General features: G+C 39.0%; 1 long non-coding RNA gene across 1 annotated transcript in view; it reads right to left on the reverse strand.

Moving 5' to 3' along the window:
• Positions 1-6,966, reverse strand: part of LOC104960013 (uncharacterized) — a 15,928-nt gene extending 8,962 nt beyond the window's left edge. Inside the window, exons 1-2 of the long non-coding RNA XR_799944.1 lie at positions 6,777-6,966; positions 1,593-1,598 (exon numbers count right to left, since the gene is read on the reverse strand). This is a non-coding gene — a long non-coding RNA (uncharacterized lncRNA). The remainder of the gene's footprint in view (positions 1-1,592; positions 1,599-6,776) is intronic.
• Positions 6,967-14,172: the final 7,206 nt, after the last annotated feature.

Raw genomic sequence — 14,172 nt, forward strand, 5'->3', positions numbered from 1 at the left:
TACCACACACACACACACACACACACACACACACACACACACACACACACACACACACACACACACACACACACACACACACACACACACACACACACACACACACACACACACACCACCACCACACCTACACATTGTACAACTAACACAAAGAGCTCCTAAAGCATATACTAAATATCAGGGTACAGCCCTTGTATATTTTATTATGTGAAGAACTATATGGTTTCATGAAAAATATCTACTGTTTATTTGTAGATATCTCCTAAAGCCTAAAAATAAAGTGTGAAATGTAGGCCTGTTACATATATCATTGAGCGATATATGTTATACACACTGTTCTGCTTTCTGCACTGACCTCAGCAGCTGTTCTCCCTGTAAACATCGCCTCACAATGAAAGCAGTTGTATTAAAAACAAAATAGCCTAACTTCCAGGGGAGATGTGATTAGTGAGTAAACAAACGGTAAAGGGCAGAAAGTCTGATGCGCATTTGATCATCTCAAATAACTCATAATCACAACGGGAACAGTTTGCAGAGCTGTGCTTGGTTGACATAAGTCCAGCCATGCGTCACACCTCTTTTAAACATCACTGTTGGCTGAAATCGTCTCCGGAGAATACATCAGTGTACCCTCGGTCATAGCTCCTCCAGAGACACTCCTCTCTCCTCTCTCTACATCTTTGTACCCTCGGTGATAGCTCCTCCAGAGAGACTCCTCTCTCCTTTCTCCTCTAAATCAGTGTATCCTCGGTTACGGCTCCTCCAGACAGCCTCCTCGATGATCGATCCTCGACGACCCTTTAGAGAAATTAGTTTTCCTTCCAGACGGCGCGCCGACATCCGTTTCCGGGTCGCTGCCGGAGGACCTGGGTGTTTGGGACGCGAAAATTATAGAAATGAGAAACGGCTATTTTCCCAGGACTCGCGCGCGTCTGCTCGACGCCGGGACGACCGGCTGCCCTCCCCGACAGGCGCAAGGACGCGAGGGCCCGCTCATCACTGCGCGCACAAGTGCGACCGCAGTTTTAATTATTCTTTACTTTTAGTTTATATTGATAAAGCACACATTCCAAATGCCATTGGACATTTTGCAGTTCCATTTCTCCCTGTATTGACAATTCTCAATAAAGTGCTGATTCTTACCCGATATATATTTAACAACAGTCAGCACTTACTTTCCTTTTTTTATTTTAAATCTGTCATTATTTGGCCATGCTTTAAATGCCCACCAACATTGATAATACAAAGTCAACCCTCTATTTCAGTTTGCCAAAATCTATACATAAAACTACCACTTCAACTTCTTTTCTGTTGAGAAAAACTACTGAATTATGCACATACTTTATAACTTTGAGTAGATGGCGGATCTGCCTGGAGGTCAGAGCTGGAAGATGGAAGGTGTGAAACGGAGGGAGAGGGCGCTGGTCCCTCCCGTCACAGATAAGACAGCCAAAAATGATGGTGCCAAATGGCAGCAGAAGAGAAAAGGGCAAATTATCTGATATATCAGCGGCTTTGAAATCGCTGTGAATACCAACAGGGAATAAACAAGATACTCTACCACTCTGGCACTTTGGATGGATGGGTTACACTTTAACCTTTACCATTCTTTGTCCCAGTTTGAGGTGGCTGTTCTCTTTTGTGCTGTGATATTTTCAGCATGTGGAACAAGATGGAGTCCTGCTGTAAGAATAGATCAAAAATAAAAATAGAAATCTCATCATACATGTTGGCTTGATGCTCTTTATCAAACAGCAGCACATGTTGAGATTAAAGAAACCATCACAAAGTGAGTGACACTTTAATTATTTTTCTCTGAGGACTAAATGCATACAGTCAGATGGAGATGTTCAGCATGTCATAGGATCATTTAAATATATTGCAATAGAAATACAGAAAAAATACAGATATGATATTTTTCTCAATTCAGATCTATTTTTCTTCAAACATCAACATATTATGAAAGAACAAATGCATGCTCAAACATGGATGATGGCTTTTGACTTTGTCATGTGGTATTTAGCTGCATACATCCCTCCGCAGATTATCTTCTCTGCGCTCCTGTTGTGGTGATGGTGGCTGTTGGTGTCTGACAGGTGGTGCAGCCTGGCGTTTTGACCTCTGAGATTTGTCCTCTTATGTGTGAGTGTGAGCTGACAGCAGTTTAATGCCTTGTTTTAAGTCCTGCCGTTGAAGGAGAGAAAAGGAGACAGAGAGAAGACTGCTGCTGCACTGCACACCAGTCCCCTAAACCGAAGCAGCTCTGCATAGCACAGCCTCATCAGCTGTCAAAGAAACCTCTCAACAATATTCCTCCCCAAAGTAATTTAATAAACCTGTCTCAATCTTGTTATTGTTATCTGTAGCTTTCCTCTACATGTGTCCCCGCACATTTCACTAATCTGTCCTTGGCCTCCATTTTATTTTTCTCATTCACTGGAAAATCATTGACCCAAACTCACCTGTATTTCTCTTCATTCTGTAGCTCACTTTTAATAGGTTTTCAGTGGCATAGCAAACTCAAAGGCATCATAATCAGTTTTAAAACTAAAGGAATTAGTCAATGTTTTTGTGTTATGTGCTCAACCAACTTTCTGTAATGCATGAAACATTTATTCTAGTGAATAAAAAAATAAATAAAAAAGGGAAAATAATGAAATATCATGAAAATGTGTCGTCTCTAATGCTTAGTCCTTTTTTCATGTTTCATTAACCATCTAATCTGCAACTCTGCAATGCAACAGGGTGATGCATATACCAGTCACTATAAAGATCAAAAGTAAATTTTTCTAACAGTAGGTATTTTTAAATATTCTAATATTATAGTATAATGCAAACTTTGCTGAATCAACATGGAAAAAACCTCACTTATAAGCGAGGTATCAGATGGGTGAAATCAAGAAATTAAATGGTATAAGTGCGCATTCCTGATGCATTGTATGCAATTTTCTTTTGTAGAAATAAGTATGGCTCACAGCATTCGGCTGAAAACCACCATCACCTGCAATTTACTTCCATCTTTCATTTGCTACATTGGAAATAGCATGAAGAAAAGAAAGAAATCACATGATATGTGATCACTGCTGAAGCTGAGTAGCTGAGTAATTTGAATCCCCTTATTATTTTCTATTACAAAGTCCCTAAGTAGACCATCTCGCAATGCTGCAATTTCTGCCTGTGAGTCCAGCTACACTCCCACTGAGTTCCAGGACTTTCATCTGAGGTCTTTTCAGAGATAACAACCCGCAGTCGGGGAGGTTATTGCTGAAATTCAACGTGACTTTACATCACTTTTGAACTACCTTATCATGAAGCTAACAGAGTAAGATGATGAACGTGGCTACATTGATGCTGCTTTCTCAGGTTCCCCTTTTGCATATTTTATTGTATTTACTTTCACTATTTTATCTGTTTTATTGTGTTGCACTGTTGGAGGAGCCTGGAACCTAAGATTTTCATCGACATAACTACACTGTAGCTATAGAATGACAATAAAAGCCTTGAATCTTGAATCCTGAATCTTTGCTCAACATGTTGTCTCTATACTGGTAGACCCTCACGCATCCAAGCTCTAATTCCTGAGCGATTGCTAGACAAATGATTCAAACTCAATAATCAGTTATTACAGGTAACCACAAGATATTAAAGGCTACAAGGGAACATTTCAAAGCTACTTATTAGGGATTCCAAAACGAGCTGTTGGGTCTGTGTGTGTTATAAGAACAGGGTATAATTCATACTGACGGAAAGTCAGTGTTCTCTTGCTCAAAGTGCCTTCCCCCCGGTGCCATGCTCTTTCAGTATGCACACAATTTAGAAAGTGAGTGTGTTGAGCTGTTACCTCAGCTCTGCATTGTATCTGCGAACTAAAACCAAATATGTGTGCATGTCAACACTCTCATTGTGTTAACTGGATTATGTTCACTAGATATTTTTGTCCAGTACTACTTATAGGGAAATTGTTATGGATGATTGCTGCGTGTTGAGCACAAAAAACAAGGTAACGAAAGCACTTCAGTTTGGAAAGGATCATGATTTTGGTTAAATATTTTTACAGTAAACTATGTCCGTTGGTCTGTTGGTGTTGTTTGCAGTGTTAAAGGAATATTTACCTATATATACCTACAGTACTTACAACTTCTAACCTTATGGATCAACACGTATCTTGGTATTTAAATCTTTAAGTTGCATGGCATTAAAAGGGACAGATGTAACTGGTGTTGCGCACTATATGGCCCTACTAACGTGGGTTGTTAAAATAACAACAGAAACAACGTCTCCATCTATATCTTTTGGTAAGATGTATGCATATGATTCATATTTTAAAACAAGGCTGAAAATGGGCAGTCTAATGGACTTTTTTTTGCCACAATGTTTCCAGCTTTGACTAAGTTTGGGGACATTTCTATGCAGAACGTATAAAGTTTCTCATGCATCCATCTGTGTGAGAACATGACAGGGGTGGGTGTAACAAGCTACGGAGAGGAAATTGTGGCTGGCCAGGTTGTTTACCTCAGTGAACACGGGATAGAGGCACTAAATTGAAAGAAAGGATTATAGAGGAAATCCGGATAGATATCAGAGGATGTCTACTTCAAAAAGGAGCTCAGTCAACAAACCCAGCCCCTTTCTCATCTCAGTTAAATTACACCCTTCCTATCTTCCTCCTGTCTCACAATATCTACCGCTCTCGGAACAATTCAATATGCAGCGTGAGTATCCTAGTCTTACACTTCTTAACACCCTCCTCTCAGGAGCTGGATTTTCTCCTGCAGAATCTCCTCCTGGGGCACTTTAGAGTGTTCCTTTGACTCCGAGTTGAGAATGGCTCTGATATCATGAGGCTGTGCTGATTTGGCCGTTAGATTATGGCCAGAAATTCTCAGGTCCAGCAAAGATAAATCCAGACCAGGTGACTATAGAAAAAAAAGTGTGTCTGCTGGGAGTTTGAACAACCTGGGATATCTGATACTTGAAGCCGTGATCAGAAGAGAACCACGGAAAGTCTGAAGTCCTCTCGCGTACAACCCAGATACACCAAGCTTATCTTTCAACTTCATAAAGAGCCAATGTGTTGCTCCTAAGGGAGGATGGTGCACACGGTCGTGGAAAGATCTCACTGTTCCCCAAGGAAGGTAGAAACAAACCTGAGGGGGTCAGCTTTAGATAGTGATAGCAGCCGGGCAGCTCGGACGAGTCTTTGACCAACAAGAATTTAACGTTCAGCGTCAACACCTTATAATACAGTACATACATGATTGATGATGCACTGGAGCGTTGGATTGATTGCTAAATGGATTCTCTGTACTTAAAAAGATACACATGATAACAGTGATGGGTAGATAGAAAGTGACAACAATTGTATATCTGTCTTTGCTGTCTGAAAAATATGTGCAGGAAAATTGCTGATTTAGATAATAATTTTGATATAAAACCTTAATAAATCCATACTTATTGGGCTTTGTAAATTTGCAGCAAAACAAATGTATTTTTTGGCCTAAACATTATATCAAACAATTGAAATTGAATGGACAAGCCAGTCCTTTATCTCGTAGCCTACAGTGTATCTTATTCATAAAATAAAAATACAGCTGGTGTGTGGTAATTTTGCTCTGAGTGCCTTAAAAACACATCAATCAAACCGGAGCATTTACAGCATTTCATATGTTGCATTAGTAGGGCGTTTTAATAGTACCTATGAATTATCACCATCACATGGAAACATCATTTCGGCATAATAATTGGTGCTCTTAGTTATTAGACCACATAATAAAGGCTGTTTTATGAATTGTCGAATACAAGTCTTATTTCATGATAAACCAAGTGAATGGTCTTGTTAACCTCAAACATGTTTGTGATTAAAGGTGGGATAGGTAATTTTGGAGAAACCAGCTCGAGTGCGCTAGAATTTGAAAATACACAGCCGGAAAAAATCTGCCACTTCCTTACAGAGCCCCTCCTCCAACACACATGAACGTGCACATGACCAATGAGGGCACGAGATAAGTTTGTGCACAGATGGAAGGCTGAAAGGCAGGTATGCCATTCAGTTCTTTTAGCCGGCCCGGCTAAAATGATTGGTCGTGCTTTTTACAGTACTACGGCTTCCACAGATGACATTTTTGTATGGATCTTTTGTCAAAGCACTTAAGATATTCATTACTATAGGGATGTTAAGAGCATTCCATGGAATATAACAAAAAGTGTATCTCGAGCCGGTTTCTCAAACTTACCTACCCCACTTAAGCTTGGCACACAGAAAAGAGCAGGAAATAAAAACAGAGAAAGGGAAGTGATGACACTGTTGTGTTTTTGAAGGGATGTTGAAGATCACCTGTCTCATTCATAGGTGCAAAAATCCCCTCTCAAATCACTTTTTATTGATGGTAACTAAGGAAGGAAACATAATCTATTTCACCCTGAAAACCCCTGTTAAGATTAAACTTCATAATCCCTTTTCACTGAATAATTTCACAATCATAGATAAGAGATAATGCTCAGTGAAACAGGTTACCCAAAATATCACAGGGCGCGGTTTCTCGGAAGTTAGAATAATCCTTTATGCCCAACTCAATTTAAAATATCGTTGTCTAATACTCAATATGCAACATTTGAATATAGAGTTTGTGAGGCGTATACAGACTGTATATTGAACCGCAAAAGGAACTGAATCGGCACCATATGACATATTTCTCCTATTTAATGGGTAAAAAAGAGTGGATAATATTGTGAGCCTGCATACCGTTTCACCACATAAAAACTGGTGATTTATTAACCCTCCTACTGTCTTCGTGTTCCCCCCCTTAATTTGGTGTTTGCGGTCAAATTGGACCGGTCCTGTTTAAACTGCTATTACATTAACACAAAAACCATTAATCATCACCAAATGTCATTTGACACCCTTTCCAACTGTAAATGTTGTATCAGACTACTGGTATACATGAAAAACTGCAGTAAATATACAAAGAATAGGCACTGAACACGTATTGCGTGTGCCAGGTGTGATCCATGTGGGGGGATGGGCACATAAGAGTGGGAAATGTATCAAATTGTTCTGTGTGTGTTTGTGTGTGTTTGTGTGTGCCAGGTGTGATTCACACGTGGGGATGTGGGGATGGGCACATAAGGGGGGGGGGACATCTAGAGTATGTGTGTGTGTGTGTGTGTGTGTGTGTGTGTGTGTGTGTGTGTGTGTGTGTGTGTGTGTGTGTGTGTGTGTGTGTGTGTGTGTGTGTGTGTGTGTGTTCTATCTGATCCGGATGGTTACTAATTCCTTTTCTTTATGGCGGTCATTTTTGACCGGGAACACCATGGGTGTTACAAAGTTGACTAAATCATCCAAAATTAAATGAAAGTGTCGATCAGCAATTGTATATGTTCAAATGTCTACTGTGAAGGATATCATAAAGCCTTAATGCAATCGAATGTAAAACAAAAAAGTTATGATTGATGAAAGTAGTAAATCGGTCAGATTTGACCCGAAGACAACAGGAGGGTTGGGAACCCTGGATTTCAGAGCGGGATGGAGGCACATGCAAATTTAGATATTGCATTTTCTGTTTAGAGCTGGATGCACAGTTCTAGGCAAAACCTTTTACCTGTTGATACAAATATAATGATGACTTTAATATCCGTAAGTGGTATATTGTGAATACACAAATAAAAAATGCATGATCCTTAACTGTTTGTATATCAACCATTGTTGTTTTGAAATCACGATGTAATTATCTCATTATGATGTAACAACAACAAAAGGCCCTCCGGCCTACCTACATCTTCATTATGTAAATATCTTAGTTATAGCTTGTTATCATGATGATGCACTTCATGCTGTGTATCTGTGACTTTACTCTCTCTGTGTGATACTGACTGATCATCTTCTTTCATTTCTATTATAACAATATCAACGCTTAATTTGATCATTTAAGACTTTTTAGGTTGGAAGTTATTTTTGCAAATCATGCAAATACCATGGAAATCTCCAGCTCTTAAACATTTTTTTTTATTTAGCTTTGTGAAAATCCATAGAAAGCTCCCATACCATATTATTTATTTTAAACTTATCAAAAATAATAACGTTTCTTTCTTTCTTTTGTACTTCTTATACCATACCCCATATAAATTATCAGTCTATTGTTATTACATTTGTCATCTAATAATTAATTGTCCTTTTTAAAATTAGTTTTCTATCCCTTAAAATCTTATTTTAAACACTAAATACTAAAATTGGATATGTAATAAATAAAGTCTGAAACTATGTTAAGGCTGGAACAAGTGTTTGCGACTTCATTTTACCCTTGTGAGGATACATTTAAGGTAGGCCAAATATGTGACTAACAGCAGAAGAATACCCTGGACCCCATCCATCACAACCAGTCAGGCTTAAATTCACAGACATAGTTTTTAATTCATCTAAGCTGTGTGTTTCAGACTGTGGGAGGAAACACTCAAAATGGTTAGACTTCCAGACAAACTGCTCTAATGTAACATTGTCATCCACCTTAAGATGTGTGGATAAACAAAAAAAGAAATGTCTTGACACATCAGATACTATTGAAGATAGGCTACATTATGACACAGGCAGAAAATGCAACATCAATCAGTTGTGTAATTAAGCTGTGATTTGACAAGAAATGCTTAATGTTATCACACAAATGAGACCATTAAAAGATAATGACATACCTCAAACTCAATCTCAAGACAGTAAAATATAAATTTGCAACCGCAGCCGCCCTGAGCTACTGCACAATGCAGAGTTCCTCCTGATTCAGCAATCGTAATCAGGCTGTGTGGAACATTTCTGTTTGACATAATTAGGGCCCAAGCAAGTCAGAGTGGAGGACATATTAAAATTGGCAAGATTATTAATATTATAATTATTTTTAGCGTTTGGACGCATTTTTGAGTTGGTTGCCATATTCAAAAACTCATGAAGGTTTGGACATGTGGGGGGATAGGCAACACTTTAACGAGATTTAGTCCGATCTACTTAAGATTTGGTCAGGACAATCTGAAGGCTTTGAGGATGAAAAGTCATCAAAATCTTGAGTTTTCGTGAAATGATCTTCCTGTGGCGCGGCAGCCATTTTGCACAGTTTAACCATGAAACAGGAAGTTGGTGTATCTCCAGTGTACATAATCTAATCAGCTCTAAATTTGAAGAGCATTACAAGCGTCAAGCCATGACACCATTAAAATAGCAACAGTGAACCAAAGTCATACCACGACATACTGGCAACAAATTTGCTGTGCCGTAGCAGCCGTAGCGGCCGTAGCGGCCGTAGCGGCCGTAGCGGCCGTGTTGGCGATTCGCCCAAAACAGACTTTGTTCAATTGGCACCAAATGACATGAGAATGATGATGGTCCAGCCCTGAATACATCTACAGGCCAATGATGTGGATTTCCCTGTCCCCTACACTTAGCCACGCCCCTTTTCATAAATCAAGAACAGTTTGTCATAGACTCTTGTGGAAGTTGTCAATGCCCTCAGCAGAGATTTCCTGTTACGTTGATAACAATGTGCGCCGCACCAAAACGTTTTCCCCACCTCCCTCGATAATTGGTGAACAGTTTGTCGAAGACTCTTGTGAGAGGAATCATACTGTACCAGTCAGCACGTTGCACCTGAGTTATTGGTGAGACTTTGCCCCGTCCCCTACATTTAATTTCAGCCCACTCACATGACTCATGTAACATTTGTAGCACCACTAGCAAGAGGTATGTTCCACTAAGAGACGCGTTCATCTCTTCTCGCAGCTTTAATTGACATTTTTGTCAAGGGAGAGAAGATGTTGTAATATGTTCAATAAAATCAGTAGAAATATTGAGCACGCTGTTTATTTTTGGAATGTGCTGCTAGCCATTCTTCCCTTTTGATGATCAGAGAGAGCCTCACCTGGTCATTGAAAAAATGTGGAATTTTCAATGAGTTATAAAAGAAAATCTGCTCAACTAGTGATGTGATACAATGCTGCATTGAATTTACGTTATTTGATCACATGACATAGAAGCTATTGGAATAAACAGGACTTTTGTTTATAATACAAAATAAATGTTCAATACAATTGTAAATTAAATTTCATTGATTCATTTATTTAAACATCTATTCAGAACTGTGTTGCCCGTGTGTTGCTCTCCCCAGTTAATAACTCGCAAATATAGACAATTATTTATGTCCAATAATGAATAAAGTAAAATGTAATACTTGAAGTTTCATTTAGACACTTCTGGTCGGTATAATATAGTATAGTTGATTTTGTTTAACTTGGAGGTGAAATATCAAGCATGTTTTCTTTAGACATTATTAGTTTATAAAATCAGAGCCTTTCTATTATTCATCAGAGAAGATTAAGTCGTTGACATTTATTCCAGAAGGAGAGATGACTTGGAAGGATAATCCTAAATTGACATATTTTAGTTACTGAGGCTACTGTGTTATGTCTTGTCACCAGGAGCTACCAGCTGAAGTTCGATGAAAGTGCCTTTGATTGTATCTTCAACTGTTTGACATTTAAACATTCGCATAGCGTTCACATGGTTTTGTTGGGTGCTGTAATGACTCTAAACGTACATTTTCTTATTAAAGGTCACACGGTGAAGAACTTAACTAAAGTGGTTCCCTCTAAGAGTTACAAGTGTGGTTTGCTTTGATTATCCTGTCTTTATTACCAGAAACAAAGGAGCCAAAGTGTAATGGCCTCAACAGTGTGTTACAGCCTACCTGTAAACAATAATCCATCCAGCTATATGTGTACAAAAGTAATATTTACTATACATTTAGCCAATAACTTATATGGACCCAGGATGTAAAATATAACAGAAGCTGGGGCTGACATTAGACGATTAGCCAGTTAGCTACAATATTTTTCCGTAGAATGTATTTGCCATTAGCCAATGTGTTAATCAATATTATTATAATATTTCACTATAAACACTCAAGACAAATAAATCCTACTTTTCCACTAAATGAAGAGACACGTTTGAATACAACTTCTTTGGCCGTTATCATTGTATTTTACGATACAACAAATCAGACTTCCTTAGAGAAAGAATGGTAGCTGACGTTACAGTCAAACTAAGGAAATATTGAAACTAGGAACTAATAACTTGGGAAAGTAAAACACAACAGCTGGGTATTCCTGCAGTCTATAAGTCACAAAATGTAAATAAAATGGCTGTTCTTGTTACTGCTTTTCCTGTGCAAAGAAACACATTAATTATTGGATTTACATTGAGCTCCCCAAAACCTCATTAGTGAACTGCTGCCTCCATAATGACATCCACATCAGACAGCACACACTAAACAAACATACGAAAATAGAAGTGCTGGAATACCGGCAATAGGAGGGGCAGAGAAGCTGCATGAGTATGTGTGTGATATTGAGAGGGAGCAGGCGGAGGAGTCACTCTGAGAACTCCCCGCAGTCTCCTAGAATATTCCCTTGACATTATACTCCCAAGATTTCTCCACGCTTTATGTGAAACGTGTTACCTCTTTGAAAGACCAACAGAATAGACCCTTGGTGACATCAATAAGGCCCCTGCAGTCACACAGCAGAGAGAAAGGGAAAACTAATTCTCAGCTGATGTTTGTGCTCCCATAGCGCCCCTGTCGGTCGTTCTGGGAGCACAGAGTTTGGTGTAATGTACAGTACTGTAGTGGTAAAGGGGAAAACTGGCTAACAGTCTCTAATATATATGAGTAAAACTTTCTTCAACACACACTTAAAGATGCTGCTCCATGAGGACAAGGCAATACAAATACAATGTGTTCTTTTTTTACTGAGGTTTAGGAAGAGATAGAGATTTTATTAACAAAATATCGTCTAATGGCATCAACCATGCTTTATTGCAGACCATAACGCCAAAATGGCTGATGGATGTCGTTAAAATAGACTACAAAGAGTGACAATAATTGCGTGCTTCGATATATGAGTCTTTTCTAAGTTGAATTTCCATCCCCTCAGGCTGCGAAAGTCCAGCCTTCTCATTTTCAGAAATATAATAATGTCTGTATGCTCTCACGCAAATAAAGTGCATCTGTGTGGCTCCTCATTTCCATGCAGCTGTCTGGCTCTGGGAGAGGCGATGACAGATCTGCTGACTTCCAAATGAGTTTCAGGAGAGCGAACTTCATTTTGCAATAAAATCTAATGTACAGATGTAGAGGATAACATCTCATAAAGGTCCACGTGCTGTCAGAACAGCCTAACATGGCTGATGCACTATATCAACTCCCCCTATCTCCTGATTCCTATCTGTCTGTCGTGATATATAAGCAACTTCACTCCTCTAAGTTAAACAATAAACAGTGATTGAGTCTGATTCTGCCTTGCATATTATATCAGACAGGTGTGAAGCAGCTGCTTTAAAGCTACTTTCCGGGCACTTTTCTTGTTCTACCAGTGAGGCTCCTTAATGAATCCATTGTTGCCTTTGAATATTGAGAGGGAAGAAGGGCCCACTGTGCTTCCCTCACAACGTTTATTACTAAGACATGAAAGGCATGCAGCGTTATTGTGAACGCATGGCAGTAGGATGGAACTGCCGTCCCCTGCAGGACTGTGCTGTCTGCTTCAGACGGGGGCAATGTTTGTTCAAACTGAACCTCGCTGGCTACACCCCTGCTATAATGGGCCTTATCTGACAGAAGGATTAGTGTTCAGCGGAGCAAAAACACCATTTAGCCATGGCCAGCTGGGAGGGCGCTAGAAGCCCCTGTGTGATGCATTGGCTTTGTGATCTCACAGCAAATGAAAGGAAACAGGGGAGCTCTGAATTTGCCTCATTACTGCAGAAAGCCTTTATTGGAATTAAGGAAGAATGAGGTGAACACCAGCAACCAGCAAGGCTACGAAAATGTGAAAGGATGGAGGGTGAGATTTACCAGCCTTGTCTTACTTGCATAGAGATTGCAGTTACTAAAGCACGAGGAATCACATAAATCTAATTTCTCCCTTTTTTTACAATTGTTTTTAGACTGCCATCCGACAATAAATAAAATAGTAAAGGCAAATGCTGATCAAAAGCTGATAGCATAATCCAAAACAAAATGCATTTCAGCTACGCTGTTGGGTTTTTGTGGATGGCACTTTGACATGGATCAATCACAGTTTTATAATCATAATTAATATTGCAAAATGATTAACAATTTACTTTATAATGCTGTTTCCTTGTATGGGAATGTCATTTTTTGGATACCAGACTGCAAAAGTAAGAACAGACTATCGATTGATATCAAAAGTAATTCAAAACACCTTCAAAGAGTATTCCCCCTCATCTTACCACTGTTTCTATAGCAACATTCACCTTCAGAACATCAGGCATCTGAATGTGAGATAAAGGCAGAGCAGGATTCTCTGCATGAGCATTTGTTACCGAAACAGGGATGTACCACAGCTCTGCTGGTTTGGAACTGACAACTTTGTGTAGCAGCTGGTGTTTCTTTGACCTCAGCGCTGGCCTGCTTTTCTTTAGGCTGAGCAAAAGTGATTTATCTTCACATGTTGCCCTTTGCTTCCTCTCCAGAAGAGGGTCTGCACAGTCTACCAGCCTGTGAAGATACTAAAGCACTTTGTTGTTGAAAATGGAAACAATTTACTGCACAGCAATGACAGAAATACACTGTGTGGTTCGGCTTTGGGGCTCCTTGTATACTATAGGAGAAACACAATTCAGTCATTGTTTAGTAATACAAATGCATAATAGGAACAATCATATTTACATTCACATTACCTATGATTAAATACAAACTTTAAGTGTTTTTTTTTTTATTGATTTGCCTTTCTATACAGAATAAAATCAGTGCTGAATAATCAGTCAGTAAGTCAGTCAAATCAATGGATGTGATTAACTCTGCCTCATCATTCCTCATTATCGAGTATGACTGTTTTATTTCTGTCTCTTTTCTGCAAGAAACAATGATGATAATCAAGATGGAACGTTGTAAAAAGAATTCATCTTTAGTTTTCTTTCACTCATAATGAATTAAAATCATGAGAAGAAACTCCTCATTAGGAGATCTTACTTTCTTTCTTCTTTCTCACACACTTCACTACTTGTATATATTATCATTCCCGCAGAGTGTGCCTTTCAAAGTAGGGCATTTAATCAGTTTGTACAGAGTGATGTATTGTGCAGTGTTTTTGTCCTATCTGCTATTGATCAGCCCA

The sequence above is a fragment of the Notothenia coriiceps genome, unplaced genomic scaffold (genome assembly GCF_000735185.1).
Source record: "Notothenia coriiceps isolate Sejong01 unplaced genomic scaffold, NC01 NC01_scaffold00031492, whole genome shotgun sequence".
NCBI classification, from domain to species: domain Eukaryota; kingdom Metazoa; phylum Chordata; class Actinopteri; order Perciformes; family Nototheniidae; genus Notothenia; species Notothenia coriiceps.